The sequence below is a fragment of the Pleurodeles waltl genome, chromosome 9 (assembly GCF_031143425.1).
Source record: "Pleurodeles waltl isolate 20211129_DDA chromosome 9, aPleWal1.hap1.20221129, whole genome shotgun sequence".
Lineage (NCBI taxonomy): Eukaryota > Metazoa > Chordata > Amphibia > Caudata > Salamandridae > Pleurodeles > Pleurodeles waltl.
Window position 1 is genome coordinate 620,281,058 of NC_090448.1, and position 24,432 is coordinate 620,305,489.

Here is a 24,432-nt window from a genome sequence, read left to right on the forward strand (position 1 = left end):
ATACGAATAGATATATTTTCATTTCTGTATTATGCATTTAGTTAATGTTTAGTTTACAATAGTTTTTAATAGTATTTCCTTCTTTATGCATTAGGTCACTAATAGAATAGAGTAATAGGAATAAAAATTTGAGAATATAAAAACCCAAGAAGCAGGAAAAGCAGCGCTACATGCTATCCACCTTCACATTCAGGGATAGTATGAAAAATGTATATTTGAAGGGGGTGTTTGCTGAGCGCTTCCTCACCATTCTTAAGAACATAACAAATAACTAAAAAATATAGTGAATAAAGTGTGATTTTAGTATTCTACGAAATGTTTCTACATATATTTCTGCTGTTTACAAAGCAAGTCAACACTTGCAATTCTATTTAGGAATGTTAAAATAAACATAAATAGGTACCTTAATTTACTTATCTTTATCCGAATTTCACTAAACTGGAACTTTCAAGCAAGTTTAATTTACTGACATTTGACTAAAATAAATAGGAAGACCTTTTGAAAGTAACAAAAAATTTGTGTATGTCTAGGTTAGGTGATGGGAGGATAGAGCTCTGCGGGATCAAAATGTTAGGGTTTCACCATATAATTAGATGAAACAATGGTCCTGATGTCATTGAGACTTATAGTCCCCAAAACGCAACACAATTCGATGCCACATAATTACAGTCCTCGTCTCTTAATTCCACTCCATATTTCCGTTCTATTCCAGGCCACGTGATTCCACTCCAAGCCACTTAATTCCAATCCACATAATGCCACACCGTTCAATGCCATGCAATTTTACACCAGAAATCCACACAACACCACATCATTTCAGTCCATACTACAATACATAATGCCACTCCATGCCACATAATTCACTACACTTTATGGCACACAATTCCACTCCAGCCCACTTAATTTCACTCCACCTAATACCACACACATTTGTGCTAGAAATCCAAGCCATGCCACATCATTTCAGCCCACTTTACAAGACATAATGTCATTCTATGCCACATAATTCCACACAACCCACAACATTCCAGACCATGCCACATAATTCACTGCACTCCATGCCATATATTTCCACTCCTTGTAATTCCACTCTATGCCACACCACATAATTCCCTCCATGCTGTACAAAACAAGCTGACTCCGCATAACATAGCTCAGCACAACACAATTTCACACCATATCATGCAGTTCCACAGAACATAGTCCTACTCTGTGTGGCACAATTCCACACCTCTCAATGCTGCATAGTTCCCCTCCAGTACACATAACTCCACTCCTCGGAATTTCTATCTGTGCCACATCATTCCACTCCACAATACACAGTTGCAGGGCACACACTTATTCTTTACCACCTTGCCACAATTTCATGCCACATAATTCCACACCATGTCAGATAATTCCACTCTTCTCCACATGATAGACCTATATGGAACATATTTACTTTCCACGTTACACAATTAAGTCCATGCCACACAATTCTACTCGTACCACACAATTCCACATCCCACAGTTCCACCCCTCCACAAAAGTCCACTCCACAGAAAAAAAATCCACACCACATGATTTAGTCCCACTCCACATGATTCCACACCACATAATTCAACTACTTGTGACATAATTTCACTCCACATAATTTCAGTCAAGTCTCTGCCACATAAAGCCACTCTGTGCCACACAATTCCATGCCACACAAACTTGTGCCACATCATCACACTCCACAATGCATAATTCCACCCCACATAACTCAACACAATTCTAGGCAATGCAATTCCACACCAGATTTCAATGCCACATAATTTCAGCACAAGCCACACACATAATTACATGCCATGCCAAATAATTCCACACCAGTTATTTTTTACTCATTTTACAGAATTCCACTCTGTTCCTCATAATTACACTATACTCCAATGCATATAAGTACACTCCATATAATTCCATTCCAGTCAATCCAGCACAATTCCACCAGACATCACACAATTCTACATCACAAAATTCCATGCCACACCATAAAATTATATATCATGTCATTCAGCCTCGCATAAATCTACTCCATACATTTGAACTTCACTTCCCACAGTTGCACTCTACTCCACACTTTCACACCACACAATTCCAAACCATGCCTCACAATTCCAGGATACACGATGCTACATTATTTCACTTCACTAAATATAAATTCCCCACACTCCATACAATTTCAATCTGCACCACATAATTACACTGTACCACATAGTTCCACTCGGTACCACATAATTCCATTACGCTACATATAATTCTACTCCACTCCACTACACATCATTCCACTTCACTCAAAACAACACAATTGCCTGCTTCACAATTCCTTGCCCATGGCTCTAAAATTCATAACACACCAATAATTCCATCTATCCCACATAATTCCAAGCCACACCAGTTAGTAAAATGCCGTAACTCCTAATTACAACCATTGGCACATAATGCCAATCCATGCCACATAATTCATATCCACACAGTTGCATTCCACACAAACAATTCAACTTCACCAAATTCAATGCCACACACCACAATTCTATGTCATATCATTTTACTCCAGGCCACATAGTTCATCTCCACTACACGTAATTGCAATCTACACATTTCCACTCCACGACATGTAATTTGACTCCACGCCACATATTTCCACTCAACTGCCCACCATATAATTTCACTCTACGTAGTGCAACACAGTTGCTGGGACACAGTTCCACACCATGCCATATAAATCCCCTTCATACTACAGAATTGCATGCCATGCCACCTAATTTCACCCCACCCCACAAAATTCTAGTCAACACAACATAATTCAAATGCACACAATTGCACGCCTCACCACAAAATTCCACTCGTCAACAAATAATTCTACTCCATCCCTCACAATCCCATGCCACACAATTCTACTCCATTCTATACAACATAATTCCACATTGAATAATTCTACACCATGTCATATAATGCACTCCACCCAGTGGCAATGCACATCATACAATTGCACTTCTCATTCCACAATTGTGCTCCAGGTGACACAATTGCACTCCATGCTACACAATCTCAGTCAATGGCACTCAATTCCACACCATTCAACACTATTCTATGCCACATAATTTAACTACGCATGACATTATTCCACACTACCCTCATAGATACAGATTTAAGAGCACCGAGGGCCTCCTTGTGCTCCAATAAAGTAATGTTTTCATACTAATGTGGCCCAACGAGGCCATAAGTGCTGTGCCAAATATACAAAGTGGCGCAATGCATGATTGCACCACTTTCTAGCCCTTCACGCTGCAATATGCCTGCTCCAGGCCTTATGTATACAAAATGGGCATTCCCCAGTTAGGGACGCTGAAAAAATGGCGCAAAATAATCTAAGATATTTCTTTGCGTCATTTTTTGGGCACTTTTTATATCTGTTCAGAGCAGGTGTTAAAATGAGGCAAACCATTGTTTACAATTAGTCTCAATGGGCTTTGCAGGATTAGTGTCAATACAATTTACACTAATCCTGCAAAGCTCCGAACTAGCGCTAGATCCTAACTTCCGGCATGGTGCGCTGTATACTAGATTCGGTGCACACATAGTGGCGTTAGGGGACCACTAAGGGGCGCAAGAAAAGTGGCTCTGCACTGGGTGCAGCAACACTTTTCTTCAATCTGTCTAGTAGTTCTACTTCGCATAGTCCCAATCCAGTCCACATCACATAATTACATTCCTCTCCCTTCAGTGTCCCACAATTACATGCCACACATTTTCACTTCATGCCACATAATTACACAAGACAAAACACCACACAATTTCATATGGCACAATACCGTGCCACACAGATCCACAACAGAATTCCTCAGCAGATACTTCCATTTAATTTAAGTCCTCACCCTACCACAGAATCCCACACCATGCCATATAATTCCAATGCTCCCCATGCTGCAGTCCCATGTTACACTGCACAATGCCATGCCATTTATTTCTACTTCATGCCACATAATTCTATTTCACACCATGCCACATAGTTCTAAACCATACAATTGCACCCCAAATCACACAACTGCACTCCACTTCATTCTACACCGCACAATTGCACTCCACGCCACACAATTGCATGGTGCACAATTCCAAGCCATGCCAAATAATTCCTTTACATGGTAGATAGTTGCACACTATTCACATCCAGTCCACTGAATGCCACTCAATCCCTCTCCATTAACCATAATTCCACTCAGCGCCACATAATTCCATCTCTGTTACACAATTCCATTCCGTCACATAATTCCACTACATACCACATAATTCCACTCTATAACACAACTCCACTCCTTTCAATGCAACATAATTACATAGTACACATTCACACCACATGCCACATAATTCCATCGCACCCCACAGCTTAACTCCAATCTATATAATTAATTTCCACATACACGTCATACAATTGCACTCCACGTCACACATTTGCACTCTCTGCCACAGAACTCCTCTCCACGCCACACAATTTCATGTCTCACAATTTGACTTCACGCCACACAATTCTAGAGCTCATAATTCCACTCCACACTACATAATTCCTCTCCTTGTCACATATTTCCACTCCACCACATGCAACATACTTCCACTCCACTCAACGCAACACAATTGTACTCCACAGAATTCCACGCTACACCACACAGCTCCACACCCACTTCATAATTACACTCTATGGAACATACTTCCACTACATAATTCCATGGAATGTCACCTAATTCGACTCCACACAATTGCCCTCCAAACCACAGAATCTCACGTCATACCATATAATGCCATGCAATTTCATGTTTGACAATTCCATGCCATACAATTCCATGCCTAGCAACATTATTTCACCAATATATGATAGCTTACCATTGGTTAGCTTCAGTGTCGCTCTCATTCTCATAGTTACTGTACATTATAGCATGCATGTGCCATGCTGTAATCTCGCCTTTGCCTCTGCCACCCCCTCCCACCCACCCGGATCACTGACCGAGCACTTATGTTTTTTCACTGCTCCTGTTTCTGGAGCTATGTTTTTTGGGTTCACGCACTCCGGATGAGTGTTTGTGATTTCAGACCGTCTCTCATAGCCCCATCCATTTGTTCCTTTTCCTCCTACCCGCCCATTCGTGTTGCTTCTTTTCCCTTCTGCACGCCCCCTACACGTGTTATTTCTTCCACCCCACATGCCACAGTTTCACTCCATGTCGCATAGTTCTACTACACTCCATGACACACAATTCAACTCCACATAATTCTACTCTGATTCATGCCAAACAACTGTATCACCCTCATCCCAGCACAATTTCCTACAGCACAATTCAATACCACATTATTTTCCTCCACACCACATAATTCCATCCAAGACCACCCCACGTAATTCCTCTCAAAACTACACAACATAATGCCACATCTTCTCACATAATTCAATCCACTTCACGCCACATCATTCCATTCTACACAATTGCACTCCTAGTCACACAAATACACTACACACCATGAAATTCCACATCTCACAATTGCACACAATTCCTGCCCACACAACTCCAAAACACAACATCTAATTATAAGGCCATGCCGCATAATTCTATTCCATGGCATGTAAATCTGAGGTGCAAGGTTCCACTCCACTCCATTGCGCAAAACAACTCCAAGACACATAATTCTACTCTCTTGCACATCATCTCACTCAGTGCCACATAATTTCACTCCACATCACATCATTCCTCTCTACTCCAAGACACACAATTCCAGGCCACACCACTCAATTCCAGCACATGATTCCACTACACACCTCATAACTTAGCTGCTCACCACATTGTTCTGTGCCATGCCAACTACTTCCACACCATGCCACATAATCGACTCCATACCACACAATACATCACTACCCAACTGCACTCCATGCCACACAATTTCAATTCTCACAATTCAACTTCATGCCATGCAATTCCATGCCATGCTACAATTCAATGCCGTTTTCCACTCCATGGCACACAATTGAGTGCCATGTTCATAATTCTACGCCACATAGTTCTACTCCCTCACAGGACACATAATTCCATGCCACACCACATAATTTAACACCATGTCAAATACTTCCACTTCACACAATGCAAGTCCACATCAAAAAGTTGCTCTCAACATTACACAATTCCAGATGAGTTCACACCTTTGCACTCCACACCACACATTCCCAATTCTCACAATTCCATCCCCGCCACACAATTCTACCACACGCAACACAATTCTATGCCACATAATTACAGTCCTCGCCTCTTAATTCCACTCCATATTTCCGTTCTATTCCAGGCCACATGATTCCACTCCAAGCCACTTAATTCCACTCCACATAATGCCACACAGCTCAATGCCATGCACTTTCACACCAGAAATCCACACAACACCTCACCATTTCAGTCCATCCTGCAATACATAATGCCACTCCATGCCACATAATTCACTACACTTTATGCCACACAATTCCACTCCAGCCCACTTAATTTCACTCAACCTAATACCACTCAAATTTGTGCTAGAAATCCAAGCCATGCTACATAATTTCAGCTCACTGTACAAGACATAATGTCATTCTATGCCACATAATTCCACACAATTCACTAATTCACATAATTCACTGCACTCCATGCCATATAATTCCACTCCTCGTAATTCCACTCTATGCCACACCACATAATTCCCTCCATGCTGTATAAAACAAGCTGCCTCCGCATAACATAGCTCAGCACAACACAATTTCACACCATGTCAAGCAGTTCCACAGAACATAGTCCTACTCTGTGTGGCACAATTCCACACCTCTCAATGCTGCATTGTTCCCCTCCAGTACACATAACTCCACTCCTTGGAATTTCCATCTGTGCCACATCATTCCACTCCTCATCACACAGTTACAGGGCACACAGTTATTCTTTGCCACCTTTCCACAATTTCATGCCACATAATTCCACACCATGTCAGATAATTCCACTCTTCTCCACATGATAGACCTATATGGAACATATTTACTTTCCACGTTACACAATTAAGTCCATGCCACACAATTCTACTCATACCACACAATTCCACATCCCACAGTTCCACCCCCTCCACAAAAGTCCACTCCACAGAAAATAATTCCACACCACATAATTTAGTCCCACTCCACATTATTCCACACCACATAATTCAACTACTTGTGACATAATTTCACTCCACATATTTTCAGTCAAGTCTCTGCCACATAAAGCCACTCTGTGCCACACAATTCCATGCCACACAAACTTGTGCCACATCATCACACTCCACAATGCATAATCCCATCCCACATAACTCAACACAATTCTAGGCAATGCAATTCCACACCGGATTTCAATGCCACATAATTTCAGCACAAGCCACACAACATAATTACATGCCATGCCAAATAATTCCACACCAGGTATTTTTTACTCATTTTACAGAATTCCACTCTGTTCCTCATAATTACACTATACTCCAATGCATATAAGTGCACTCCATATAATTCCATTCCAGTCAATCCAGCACAATTCCACCAGACATCACACAATTCTACATCACAAAATTCCATGCCACACCATAAAATTATATATCATGTCATTCAGCCTCGCATAAATCTACTCTATACATTTGATCTTCACTTCCCACAGTTGCACTCTACGCCACACTTTCAGACCACACAATTCCAAACCATGCCTCACAATTCCAGGATACACAATGCTACATTATTTCACTTCACTAAATATAAATTCCCCACACTCCATGCAATTTCAATCTGCACCACATAGTTCCACTGTACCACATAGTTCCACTCAGTACCACATAATTCCATTACGCTACATATAATTCTACTCCACTCCACTACACATCATTCCACTCCACTCAAAACAACACAATTGCCTGCTTCACAATTCCTTGCCCATGGCTCTCAAATTCATAACACACCAATAATTCCATCTATCCCACATATTTCCAAGCCACCACACTTAGTAAAATGCCGTAACTCCTAATTACAACCCATTGGCACATAATGCCAATCCATGCCACATAATTCATATCCACACAGTTGCAATCCACACAAACAATTCAACTTCACCAAATTCAATGCCACGCACCACAATTCTATGTCATATCATTTGACTCCAGGCCACATAGTTCATCTCCACTACACGTAATTGCAATCTACACATTTCCACTCCACGACATGTAATTTGACTCCACGCCACATATTTCCACTCAACTGCACACCACATAATTTCACTCTACGTTGTGCAACACAGTTGCTGGGACACAGTTCCACACCATGCCATATAAATCCCCTTCATACTACAGAATTGCATGCCATGCCACCTAATTTCACCCCATCCCACAAAATTCTAGTCAACACAACATAATTCAAATGCACACAATTGCACTCCTCACCACAAAATTCCACTCGTCAACAAATAATTCTACTCCATCCCTCACAATCCCATGCCACACAATTCTACTCCATTCTATACAACATAATTCCACATTGAATACTTCTACACCATGTCATATAATGCACTCCACCCAGTGGCAATGCACATCATACAATTGCACTTCTCATTCCACAATTGTGCTCCAGGTGACACAATTGCACTCCATGCTACACAATCTCAGTCAATGGCACTCAATTCCACACCATTCAACACTATTCTATGCCACATAATTTAACTACGCATGACATTATTCCACACTACCCTCATAGATACAGATTTAAGAGCACCGAGCGCCTCCTTGTGCTCCAATAAAGTAATGTTTTCATACTAATGTGGCCCACCGAGGCCATAAGTGCTGTGCCAAATATGCAAAGTGGCGCAATGCATGATTGCACCACTTTCTAGCCCTTCACGCTGCAATATGCCTGCACCAGGCCTTATGTATACAAAATGGGCATTCCCCAGTTAGGGACGCTGATAAAATGGCGCAAAATAATCTAAGATATTTCTTTGCGTAATTTTTTGGGCACTTTTTATATCTGTTCAGAGCAAGTGTTAAAATGAGGCAAACCATTGTTTACAATTAGTCTCAATGGGCTTTGCAGGATTAGTGTCAATACAATTTACACTAATCCTGCAAAGCTCCAAATTAGCGGTAGATCCTAACTTCCGGCATGGTGCGCTGTATACTAGATTCGGTGCACACATAGTGGCGTTAGGGGAGCACTAAGGGGCGCAAGAAAAGTGGCTCTGCACTGGGTGCAGCAACACTTTTCTTCAATCTGTCTAGAAATTCTACTTCGCATAGTCCCATTCCAGTCCACATAACATAATTCCATTCCTCTCCCTTCAGTGTCCCACAATTATATGCCACACATTTTCACTTCATGCCACATAATTACACAAGACGAAACACCACACAATTTCATATGGCGCAATTCCGTGCCACACAGATCCACAACAGAATTCCGCAGCAGATACTTCCATTTAATGTAAGTCCTCACCCTACCACAGAATCCCACACCATGCCACATAATTCCAATGCACCCCATGCTGCAGTCCCATGCCACACTGCACAATTCCATGACATTTATTTCTACTTCATGCCACATAATTCTATTTCACACCATGCCACATAGTTCTAAACCATACAATTGCACTCCAAATCACACAACTGCACTCCACTTTATTCTACACCGCACAATTGCACTCCACGCCACACAATTGCACGGTGCACAATTCCAAGCCATGCCAAATAATTCCTTTACATGGTACATAATTGCACACTATTCACATCCAGTCCACTGAATGCCACTCAATCCCTCTCCATTAACCATAATTCCACTCAGCGCCACATAATTCCATCTCTGTTACATAATTCCATTCTGTCACATAATTCCACTACATACCACATAATTCCACTCTATAACAAAACTCCACTCCTTTCAATGCAACATAATTACACAGTACACATTCACACCACATGCCACATAATTCCATCGCACCCCACAGCTTAACTCCAATCTATATAATTAATTTCCACATACTTTCACTCCACGTCATACAATTGCACTCCACGTCACACATTTGCACTCTATGCCACAGAACTCCTTTCCACGCCACACAATTTCATGTCTCACAATTTGACTTCACGCCACACAATTCTAGAGCTCATAATTCCACTCCACACTACATAATTCCTCTCCTTGTCACATATTTCCACTCCACCACATGCAACATACTTCCACTCCACTCAACGCAACACAATTGTACTGCACAGAATTCCACGCTACACCACACAGCTCCACACCCACTTCATAATTACACTCTATGGAACATACTTCCACTACATAATTCCATGGAATGTCACCTAATTCGACTCCACACAATTGCCCTCCAAACCACAGAATCCCACGTCATACCATATAATGCCATGCAATTTCATGTCTGACAATTCCATGCCATACAATTCCATGCCTAGCAACATTATTTCACCAATATATGATAGCTTACCATTGGTTAGCTTCAGTGTCGCTCCCATTCTCATTGTTACTGTTCATTATAGCATGCATGTGCCATGCCGTAATCTCGCCTTTGCCTCCGCCACCCCCTCCCAACCCCCAGGATCACTGACCAAGCACTTATGTTTTTTCACTGCTCCTGTTTCTGGAGCTATGTTTTTTGGGTTCACGCACTCCGGATGAGTGTTTATGATTTCAGACCGTCTCCCATAGCCCCATCCATTTGTTACTTTTCCTCCTGCCCTCCCATCTGTGTTGCTTCTTTTCCCTTCTGCACGCCCCATACACGTGTTATTTCTTCCACCCCACATGCCACAGTTTCACTCCATGTCGCATAGTTCTACTACACTCCATGACACACAATTCAACTCCACATAATTCTACTCTGATTCATGCCAAACAACTGTATCACCCTCATCCCAGCACAATTTCCTACAGCACAATTCAATACCACATTATTTTCCTCCATGCCACATAATTCCACCCAAGACCACCCCACATAATTCCTCTCAAAACTACACAACATAATGCCACTTCTTCTCACATAATTCAATCCACTTCACGCCACATCATTCCATTCTACACAATTGCACTCCTAGTCACACAAATACACTACACACCATGAAATTCCACATCTCACAATTGCACACAATTCCTGCCCACACAACTCCAAAACACAACATCTAATTATAAGGCCATGCCGCATAATTCTATTCCATGGCATGTAAATCTGAGGTGCAAGGTTCCACTCCACTCCATTGCGCAAAACAACTCCAAGACACATAGGGGGTTATTCTAACTTTGGAGGAGTGTTAATCCGTCCCAAAAGTGACGGTAAAGTGACGGATATACCACCAACCGTATTACGAGTTCCATAGGATATAATGGACTCGTAATACGGCTGGTGGTAAATCCGTCACTTTTCCGTCACTTTTGGGACGGATTAACACCTCCTCCAAAGTTAGAATAACCCCCATAATTCTACTCTCTGCCACATCATCTCACTCAGTGCCACATAATTTCACTCCACATCACATCATTCCTCTCTACTCCAAGACACACAATTCCAGGCCACACCACTCAATTCCAGCACATGATTCCACTACACAACTCATAACTTAGCTGCTCACCACATTGTTCTGTGCCATGCCAACTACTTCCACACCATGCCACATAATCGACTCCATACCACACAATACATCACTACCCAACTGCACTCCATGCCACACAATTTCACATCTCACAATTCAACTTCATGCCACACAATTCCATGCCATGCTACAATTCAATGCCGTTTTCCACTCCATGGCACACAATTGAGTGCCATGTTCATAATTCTACGCCACATAGTTCTACTCCCTCACAGGACACATAATTCCATGCCACACCACATAATTTAACACCATGTCAAATACTTCCACTTCACACAATGCAAGTCCACATCAAAAAGTTGCTCTCAACATTACACAATTCCAGATGAGTTCACACCTTTGCACTCCACACCACACATTCCCAATTCTCACAATTCCATCCCGCCACACAATTCTACCACACGCAACACAATTCTATGCCACATAATTACAGTCCTCGCCTCTTAATTCCACTCCATATTTCCGTTCTATTCCAGGCCACATGATTCCACTCCAAGCCACTTAATTCCACTCCACATAATTCCACACAGCTCAATGCCATGCACTTTCACACCAGAAATCCACACAACACCTCACCATTTCAGTCCATCCTGCAATACATAATGCCACTCCATGCCACATAAATCACTACACTTTATGCCACACAATTCCACTCCAGCCCACTTAATTTCACTCAACCTAATACCACTCAAATTTGTGCTAGAAATCCAAGCCATGCCACATAATTTCAGCCCACTGTACAAGACATAATGTCATTCTATGCCACATAATTCCACACAATTCACTAATTCACATAATTCACTGCACTCCATGCCATATAATTCCACTCCTCGTAATTCAACTCTATGCCACACCACATCATTCCCTCCATGCTGTATAAAACAAGCTGCATCCGCATAACATAGCTCAGCACAACACAATTTCACACCATGTCAAGCAGTTCCACAGAATATAGTCCTACTCTGTATGGCACAATTCCACACCTCTCAATGCTGCATAGTTCCCCTCCAGTACACATAACTCCACTCCTTGGAATTTCCATCTGTGCCACATCATTCCACTCCACATCACACAGTTACAGGGCACACAGTTATTCTTTGCCACCTTTCCACAATTTCATGCCACATAATTCCACACCATGTCAGATAATTCCACTCTTCTCCACATGATAGACCTATATGGAACATATTTACTTTCCACGTTACACAATTAAGTCCATGCCACACAATTCTACTCGTACCACACAATTCCACATCCCACAGTTCCACCCCCTCCACAAAAGTCCACTCCACAGAAAATAATTGCACACCACATAATTTAGTCCCACTCCACATGATTCCACACCACATAATTCAACTACTTGTGACATAATTTCACTCCACATATTTTCAGTCAAGTCTCTGCCACATAAAGCCACTCTGTGCCACACAATTCCATGCCACACAAACTTGTGCCACATCATCACACTCCACAATGCATAATTCCACCCCACATAACTCAACACAATTCTAGGCAATGCAATTCCACACCGGATTTCAATGCCACATAATTTCAGCACAAGCCACACAACATAATTACACGCCATGCCAAATAATTCCACACCAGGTATTTTTTACTCATTTTACAGAATTCCACTCTGTTCCTCATAATTACACTATACTCCAATGCATATAAGTGCACTCCATATAATTCCATTCCAGTCAATCCAGCACAATTCCACCAGACATCACACAATTCTACATCACAAAATTCCATGCCACACCATAAAATTATATATCATGTCATTCAGCCTCGCATAAATCTACTCCATACATTTGAACTTCACTTCCCACAGTTGCACTCTACTCCACACTTTCACACCACACAATTCCACACCATGCCTCACAATTCCAGGATACACGATGCTACATTATTTCACTTCACTAAATATAAATTCCCCACACTCCATACAATTTCAATCTGCACCACATAGTTCCACTGTACCACATAGTTCCACTCAGTACCACATAATTCCATTACGCTACATATAATTCTACTCCACTCCACTACACATCATTCCACTCCACTCAAAACAACACAATTGCCTGCTTCACAATTCCTTGCCAATGGCTCTCAAATTCATAACACACCAATAATTCCATCTATCCCACATAATTCCAAGCCACCACACTTAGTAAAATGCCGTAACTCCTAATTACAACCCATTGGCATATAATGCCAATCCATGCCACATAATTCATATCCACACAGTTGCAATCCACACAAACAATTCAACTTCACCAAATTCAATGCCACGCACCACAATTCTATGTCATATCATTTGACTCCAGGCCACATAGTTCATCTCCACTACACATAATTGCAATCTACACATTTGCACTCCACGACATGTAATTTGACTCCACGCCACATATTTCCACTCAACTGCACACCACATAATTTCACTCTACGTAGTGCAACACAGTTACTGGGACACAGTTCCACACCATGCCATATAAATCCCCTTCATACTACAGAATTGCATGCCATGCCACCTAATTTCACCCCATCCCACAAAATTCTAGTCAACACAACATAATTCAAATGCACACAATTGCACTCCTCACCACAAAATTCCACTCGTCAACAAATAATTCTACTCCATCCCTCACAATCCCATGCCACACAATTCTACTCCATTCTATACAACATAATTCCACATTGAATACTTCTACACCATGTCATATAATGCACTCCACCCAGTGGCAATGCACATCATACAATTGCACTTCTCATGCCACAATTGTGCTCCAGGTGATACAATTGCACTCCATGCTACACAATCTCAGTCACTGGCACTCAATTCCACACCATTCAACACTATTCTATGCCACATAATTTAACTACGCATGACATTATTCCACACTACCCTCATAGATACAGATTTAAGAGCACCGAGCGCCTCCTTGTGCTCCAATAAAGTAATGTTTTCATACTAATGTGGCCCACCGAGGCCATAAGTGCTGTGCCAAATATGCAAAGTGGCGCAATGCATGATTGCACCACTTTGTAGCCCTTCACGCTGCAATATGCCTGCACCAGGCCTTATGTATACAAAATGGGCATTCCCCAGTTAGGGACGCTGAAAAAATGGCGCAAAATAATCTAAGATATTTCTTTGCGTAATTTTTTGGGCACTTTTTATATCTGTTCAGAGCAGGTGTTAAAATGAGGCAAACCATTGTTTACAATTAGTCTCAATGGGCTTTGCAGGATTAGTGTCAATACAATTTACACTAATCCTGCAAAGCTCCAAATTAGCGGTAGATCCTAACTTCCGGCATGGTGCGCTGTATTCTAGATTCGGTACACACATAGTGGCGTTAGGGGAGCACTAAGGGGCGCAATAAAAGTGGCTCTGCACTGGGTGCAGCAACACTTTTCTTCAATCTGTCTAGTAGTTCTACTTCGCATAGTCCCAATCCAGTCCACATCACATAATTCCATTCCTCTCCCTTCAGTGTCCCACAATTACATGCCACACATTTCCACTTCATGCCACATAATTACACAAGACGAAACACCACACAATTTCATATGGCGCAATTCCATGCCACACAGATCCACAACAGAATTCCGCAGCAGATACTTCCATTTAATTTAAGTCCTCACCCTACCACAGAATCCCACACCATGCCAAATAATTCCAATGCACCCCATGCTGCAGTCCCATGCCTCACTGCACAATGCCATGCCATTTATTTCTACTTCATGCCACATAATTCTATTTCACACCATGCCACATACTGTAGTTCTAAACCATACAATTGCACTCCATATCACACAACTGCACTCCACTTCATTCTACACCGCACAATTGCACTCCACGCCACACAATTGCATGGTGCACAATTCCAAGCCATGCCAAATAATTCCTTTACATGGTACATAATTGCACACTATTCACATCCAGTCCACTGAATGCCACTCAATCCCTCTCCATTAACCATAATTCCACTCAGCGCCACATAATTCCGTCTCTGTTACATAATTCCATTCTGTCACATAATTCCACTACATACCACATAATTCCACTCTATAACACAACTCCACTCCTTTCAATGCAACATAATTACATAGTACACATTCACACCACATGCCACATAATTCCATTGCACCCCACAGCTTAACTCCAATCTATATAATTCATTTCCACATACACGTCATACAATTGCACTCCACGTCACACATTTGCACTCTATGCCACAGAACTCCTCTCCACGCCACACAATTTCATGTCTCACAATTTGACTTCACGCCACACAATTCTAGAGCTCATAATTCCACTCCACACTACATAATTCCTCTCCGTGTCCCATATTTCCACTCCACCACATGCAACATACTTCCACTCCACTCAACGCAACACAATTGTACTCCACAGAATTCAACGCTACACCACACAGCTCCACACCCACTTCATAATTACACTATATGGAACATACTTCCACTACATAATTCCATGGAATGTCGCGTAATTCGACTCCCCACAATTGCCCTCCAAACCACAGAATCCCATGTCATACCATATAATGCCATGCAATTTCATGTCTGACAATTCCATGCCATACAATTCCATGCTTAGCAACATTATTTCACCAATATATGATAGCTTACCATTGGGTAGCTTCAGTGTCGCTCTCATTCTCATTGTTACTGTTCATTATAGCATGCATGTGCCATGCTGTAATCTCGCCTTTGCCTCCGCCACCCCCTCCCACCCCCTCGGATCACTGACCAAGCACTTATGTTTTTTCACTGCTCCTGTTTCTGGAGCTATGTTTTTGGGGTTCACGCACTCCGGATGAGTGTTTGTGATTTCAAACCGTCTCCCATAGCCCCATCCATTTGTTCCTTTTCCTCCTACCCGCCCATCCGTGTTGCTTCTTTTCCCTTCTGCACGCCCCCTACACGTGTTATTTCTTCCACCCCACATGCCACAGTTTCACTCCATGTCGCATAGGTCTACTACACTCCATGACACACAATTCAACTCCACATAATTCTACTCTGATTCATACCAAACAACTGTATCACCCTCATCCCAGCACAATTTCCTACAGCACAATTCAATACCACATTATTTTCCTCCACACCACATAATTCCACCCAAGACCACCCCACATAATTCCTCTCAAAACTACACAACATAATGCCACATCTTCTCACATAATTCAATCCACTTCACGCCACATCATTCCATTCTACACAATTGCACTCCTAGTCACACAAATACACTACACACCATGAAATTCCACATCTCACAATTGCACACAATTCCTGCCCACACAACTCCAAAACACAACATCTAATTATAAGGCCATGCCGCATAATTCTATTCCATGGCATGTAAATCTGAGGTGCAAGGTTCCACTCCACTCCATTGCGCAAAACAACTCCAAGACACATAGGGGGTTATTCTAACTTTGGAGGAGTGTTAATCCGTCACAAAAGTGACGGTAAAGTGACGGATATACCACCAGCCGTATTACGAGTTCCATAGGATATAATGGACTCGTAATACGGCTGGAGGTAAATCCGTCACTTTTCCGTCACTTTTGGGACGGATTAACACCTCCTCCAAAGTTAGAATAACCCCCATAATTCTACTCTCTGCCACATCATCTCACTCAGCGCCACATAATTTCACTCCACATCACATCATTCCTCTCTACTCCAAGACACACAATTCCAGGCCACACCACTCAATTCCAGCACATGATTCCACTACACACCTCATAACTTAGCTGGTCACCACATTGTTCTGTGCCATGCCAACTACTTCCACACCATGCCACATAATCGACTCCATACCACACAATACATCACTACCCAACTGCACTCCATGCCACACAATTTCACATCTCACAATTCAACTTCATGCCACACAATTCCATGTCATGCTACAATTCCATGCCGTTTTCCACTCCATGGCACACAATTGAGTGCCATGTTCATAATTCCACGCCACATAGTTCTACTCCCTCACAGGACACATAATTCCATGCCACACCACATATTTTAACACCATGTCAAATACTTCCACTTCACACAATGCCACTCCACATCAAAAAATTGCTCTCAATATTACACAATTCCAGTTGAGGTCACACCTTTGCACTCCACACCACACATTCCCAATTCTCACAATTCCATCCCCGCCACACAATTCTACCACACGCAACACAATTCTATGCCACATAATTACAGTCCTCGCCTCTTAATTCCACTCCATATTTCCGTTCTATTCCAGGCCTCATGATTACACTCCAAGCCACTTAATTCCACTCCACATAATGCCACACAGCTCAATGCCATGCAATTTCACACCAGAAATCCACACAACACCTCACCATTTCAGTCCATCCTGCAATACATAATGCCACTCCATGCCACATAATTCACTACACTTTATGCCACACAATTCCACTCCAGCCCACTTAATTTCACTCAACCTAATACCACAAAAATTCGTGCTAGAAATCCAAGCCATGCCACATAATTTCAGCCCACTGTAAAAGACATAATGTCATTCTATGCCACATAATTCCACACAATTCACTAATTCACATAATTCACTGCACTCCATGCCATATAATTCCACTCCTCGTAATTCCACTCTATGCCACACCACATAATTCCCTCCATGCTGTATAAAACAAGCTGACTCCGCATAACATAGCTCAGCACAACACAATTTCACACCATGTCATGCAGTTCCACAGAACATAGTCCTACTCTGTGTGGCACAATTCCACACCTCTCAATGCTGCAAAGTTCCCCTCCAGTACACATAACTCCACTCCTCGGAATTTCTATCTGTGCCACATCATTCCACTCCACATCACACAGTTACAGGGCACACAGTTATTCTTTGCCACCTTGCCACAATTTCATGCCACATAATTCCACACCATGTCAGATAATTCCACTCTTCTCCACATGATAGACCTATATGGAACATATTTACTTTCCACGTTACACAATTAAGTCCATGCCACACAATTCTACTCGTACCACACAATTCCACATCCCACAGTTCCACCCCCTCCACAAAAGTCCACTCCACAGAAAATAATTCCACACCACATAATTTAGTCCCACTCCACATGATTCCACACCACATAATTCAACTACTTGTGACATAATTTCACTCCACATAATTTCAGTCAAGTCTCTGCCACATAAAGCCACTCTGTGCCACACAATTCCATGCCACACAAACTTGCGCCACATCATCACACTCCACAATGCATAATTCCACCCCACATAACTCAACACAATTCTAGGCAATGCAATTCCACACCAGATTTCAATGCCACATAATTTCAGCACAAACCACACCACATAATTACATGCCATACCAATTAATTCCACACCATGTATTTTTTACTCATTTTACAGAATTCCACTCTGTTCCTCATAATTACACTATACTCCAATGCATATAATTCCATTCCAGTCAATCCAGCACAATTCCACCAGACATCACACAATTCTACATCACAAAATTCCATGCCACACCATAAAATTATATATCATGTCATTCAGCCTCGCATAAATCTACTCCATACATTTGAACTTCACTTCCCCCAGTTGCACTCTACTCCACACTTTCACACCACACAATTCCAAACCATGCCTCACAATTCCAGGATACACGATGCTACATTATTTCACTTCACTAAATATAAATTCCCCACATTCCATACAATTTCAATCTGCACCACAAAATTCCACTGTACCACATAGTTCCACTCAGTACCACATAAATCCATTACGCTACATATCATTCTACTCCACTCCACTACACATCATTCCACTCCACTCAAAACAACACAATTGCCTGCTTCACAATTCCTTGCCCATGGCTCTCAAATTCATAACACACCAATAATTCCATCTGTCCCACATAATTCCAAGCCACACCACTTAGTAAAATGCCGTAACTCCTTATTACAACCCATTGGCACATAATGCCAATCCATGCCACATAATTCATATCCACACAGTTGCATTCCACACAAACAATTCAACTTCACCAAATTCAATGCCACGCACCACAATTCTATGTCATGTAATTTTACTCCAGGCCACATAGTTCATCTCCACTACACGTAATTGCAATCTACACATTTCCACTCCACGACATGTAATTTGACTCCATGCCACATATTTCCACTCAACTGCACACCACATAATTTCACTCTACGTAGTGCAACACAGTTGCTGGGACACAGCTCCACACCATGCCATATAAATCCCCTTCATACTACAGAATTGCATGCCATGCCACCTAATTTCACCCCATCCCACAAAATTCTAGTCAACACAACATAATTCAAATGCACACAATTGCACTCCTCTCCACAAAATTCCACTCGTCAACAAATAATTCTACTCCATCCCTCACAATCCCATTGCACACAATTCTACTCCATTCTATATAACATAATTCCACATTGAATACTTCTACACCATGTCATATAATGCACTCCACCCTCTGGCAATGCACATCATACAATTGCACTTCTCATTCCACAATTGTGCTCCAGGTGACACAATTGCACTCCATGCTACACAATCTCAGTCAATGGCACTCAATTCCACACCATTCAACACTATTCTATGCCACATAATTTAACTACGCATGACATTATTCCACACTACCCTCATAGATACAGATTTAAGAGCACCGAGCGCCTCCTTGTGCTCCATTAAAATAATGTTTTCATACTAATGTGGCCCAACGAGGCCATAAGTGCTGTGCCAAATATACAAAGTGGCGCAATGCATGCATTGCACCACTTTGTAGCCCTTTACGCTGCAATATGCCTGCACCAGGCCTTATGTATACAAAATGGGCATTCCCCAGTTAGGGACGCTGAAAAAATGGCGCAAAATAATCTAAGATATTTCTTTGCGTCATTTTTTGGGCACTTTTTATATCTGCTCAGAGCAGGTGTTAAAATGAGGCACATCATTGTTTAAAATTAGTCTCAATGGGCTTTGCAGGATTAGTGTCAATACAATTTACACTAATCCTGCAAAGCTCCGAACTAGCGCTAGATCCTAACTTCCGGCATGGTGCGCTGTATACTAGGTTCGGTGCACACATAGTGGCGTTAGGGGAGCACTAAGGGGCGCAAGAAAAGTGGCTCTGCACTGGGTGCAGCAACACTTTTCTTCAATCTGTCTAGTAGTTCTACTTTGCATAGTCCCAATCCAGTCCACATCACATAATTCCATTCCTCTCCCTTCAGGGTCCCACAATTACATGCCACACATTTTCACTTCATGCCACATAATTACACAAGACGAAACACCACACAATTTCATATGGCGCAATTCCGTGCCACACAGATCCACAACAGAATTCCGGAGCAGATACTTCCATTTAATTTAAGTCCTCACCCTACCACAGAATCCCACACCATGCCACATAATTCCAATGCACCCCATGCTGCAGTCCGATGCCACACTGCACAATGCCATGCCATTTATTTCTACTTCATGCCACATAATTCTATTTCACACCATGCCACATAGTTCTAAACCATACAATTGCACTCCAAATAACACAACTGCACTCCACTTCATTCTACACCGCACAATTGCACTCCACGCCACACAATTGCACGGTGCACAATTCCAAGCCATGCCAAATAATTCCTTTACATGGTACATAATTGCACACTATTCACTTCCAGTCCTCTGAATGCCACTCAATCCCTCTCCATTAACCATAATTCCACTCAGCGCCACATAATTCCATCTCTGTTACATAATTCCATTCTGTCACATAATTCCACTACATACCACATAATTCCACTCTATAACACAACTCCACTCCTTTCAATGCAACATAATTACATAGTACACATTCACACCACATGCCACATAATTCCATCGCACCCCACAGCTTAACTCCAATCTATATAATTCATTTCCACATACTTTCACTCCACGTCATACAATTGCACTCCACGTCACACATTTGCACTCTATGCCACAGAACTCCTCTCCACGCCACACAATTTCATGTCTCACAATTTGACTTCACGCCACACAATTCTAGAGCTCATAATTCCACTCCACACTACATAATTCCTCTACTTGTCACATATTTCCACTCCACCACATGCAACATACTTCCACTCCACTCAACGCAACACAATTGTACTCCACAGAATTCCACGCTACACCACACAGCTCCACACCCACTTCATAATTGCACTCTATGGAACATACTTCCACTACATAATTCCATGGAATGTCACCTAATTCGACTCCACACAATTGCCCTCCAAACCACAGAATCCCACGTCATACCATATAATGCCATGCAATTTCATGTCTGACAATTCCATGCCATACAATTCCATGCCTAGCAACATTATTTCACAAATATATGATAGCTTAACATTGGTTAGCTTCAGTGTCGCTCTCATTCTCATTGTTACTTTCCATTATAGCATGCATGTGCCATGCTGTAATCTCGCCTTTGCCTCCGCCACCCCCTCCCACCCCCCCCCCCCGGATCACTGACCAAGCACTTATGTTTTTTCACTGCTCCTGTTTCTGGAGCTATGTTTTTGGGTTCACGCACTCCGGATGAGTGTTTGTGATTTCAGACCGTCTCCCATAGCCCCATCCATTTGTTCCTTTTCCTCCTACCCACACATCCGTGTTGCTTCTTTTCCCTTGTGCACGCCCCCTACACGTGTTATTTCTTCCACCCCACATGCCACAGTTTCACTCCATGTCGCATAGTTCTACTACACTCCATGACACACAATTCAACTCCACATAATTCTACTCTGATTCATGCCAAACTACTGTATCTCCCTCATCCCAGCACAATTTCCTACAGCACAATTCAATACCACATTATTTTCCTCCACACCACATAATTCCATCCAAGACCACCCCACATAATTCCTCTCAAAACTACACAACATAATGCCACATCTTCTCACATAATTCAATCCGCTTCACGCCACATCATTCCATTCTACACAATTGCACTCCTAGTCACACAAATACAGTACACACCATGCAATTCCACATCTCACAATTGCACACAATTCCTGCCCACTCAACTCCACAACACAACATTTAATTACAGGCCATGCCGCATAATTCTATTCCATGGCATGTAAATCTGAGGTGCAAAATTCCACTCCACTCCATTGCGCAAAACAACTCCAAGACACATAATTCTACTCTCTGCCACATCATCTCACTCAGCGCCACATAATTTCACTCCACATCACATCATTCCTCTCTACTCCAAGACACACAATTCCAGGCCACACCACTCAATTCCAGCATATGATTCCACTACACACCTCATAACTTAGCTGGTCACCACATTGTTCTGTGCCATGCCAACTACTACCACACCATGCCACATAATCGACTCCATACCACACAATACATCACTACCCAACTGCACTCCATACCACACAATTTCACATCTCACAATTCAACTTCATGCCACACAATTCCATGCCATGCTACAATTTCATGCCGTTTTCCACTCCATGGCACACAATTGAGTGCCATGTTCATAATTCCACGCCACATAGTTCTACTCCCTCACAGGACACATAATTCCATGCCACACCACATAATTTAACACCATGTCAAATACTTCCACTTCACACAATGCCACTCCACATCAAAAAGTTGCTCTCAACATTACACAATTCCAGTTGAGGTCACACCTTTGCACTCCACACCACACATTCCCAATTCTCACAATTCCATCCCCGCCACACAATTCTACCACACCCAACACCATTTTATGCCACATAATTACAGTCCTCGCCTCTTCATTCCACTCCATATTTCCGTTCTATTCCAGGCCACATGATTCCACTCCAAGCCACTTAATTCCCCTCCACATAATGCCACACAGCTCAATGCCATGCAATTTCACACCAGAAATCCACACAACACCTCACCATTTCAGTCCATCCTGCAATACATAATGCCACTCCATGCCATATAATTCACTACACTTTATGCCACACAATTCCACTCCAGCCCACTTAATTTCACTCAACCTAATACCACACAAATTCGTGCTAGAAATCCAAGCCTTGCCACATAATTTCAGTCCACTGTACAAGACATGTCATTATATGCCACATAATTCCACACAATTCACTAATTCACATAATTCGCTGCACTCTATGCCATATAATTCCTCTCCTCATAATTCCACTCTATGCCACACCACATAATTCCCTCCATGCTGTATAAAACAAGCTGACTCCGCATAACATAGCTCAGCACAACACAATTTCACACCATGTCATGCAGTTCCACAGCACATAGTCCTACTCTGTGTGGCACAATTCCACACCTCTCAATGCTGCATAGTTCCCCTCCAGTAAACATAACTCCACTCCTCGGAATTTCCATCTGTGCCACATCATTCCACTCCACATCACACAGTTACAGGGCACACAGTTATTCTTTGCCACCTTGCCACAATTTCATGCCACATAATTCCACACCATGTCAGATAATTCCACTCTTCTCCACATGATAGACCTATATGGAACATATTTACTTTCCACGTTACACAATTAAGTACATGCCACACAATTCTAATCGTATCACACAATTTCACATCCCACACTTCCACCTCCTCCACAAAAGTCCACTCCACCGAAAATAATTCCACACCACATAATTTAG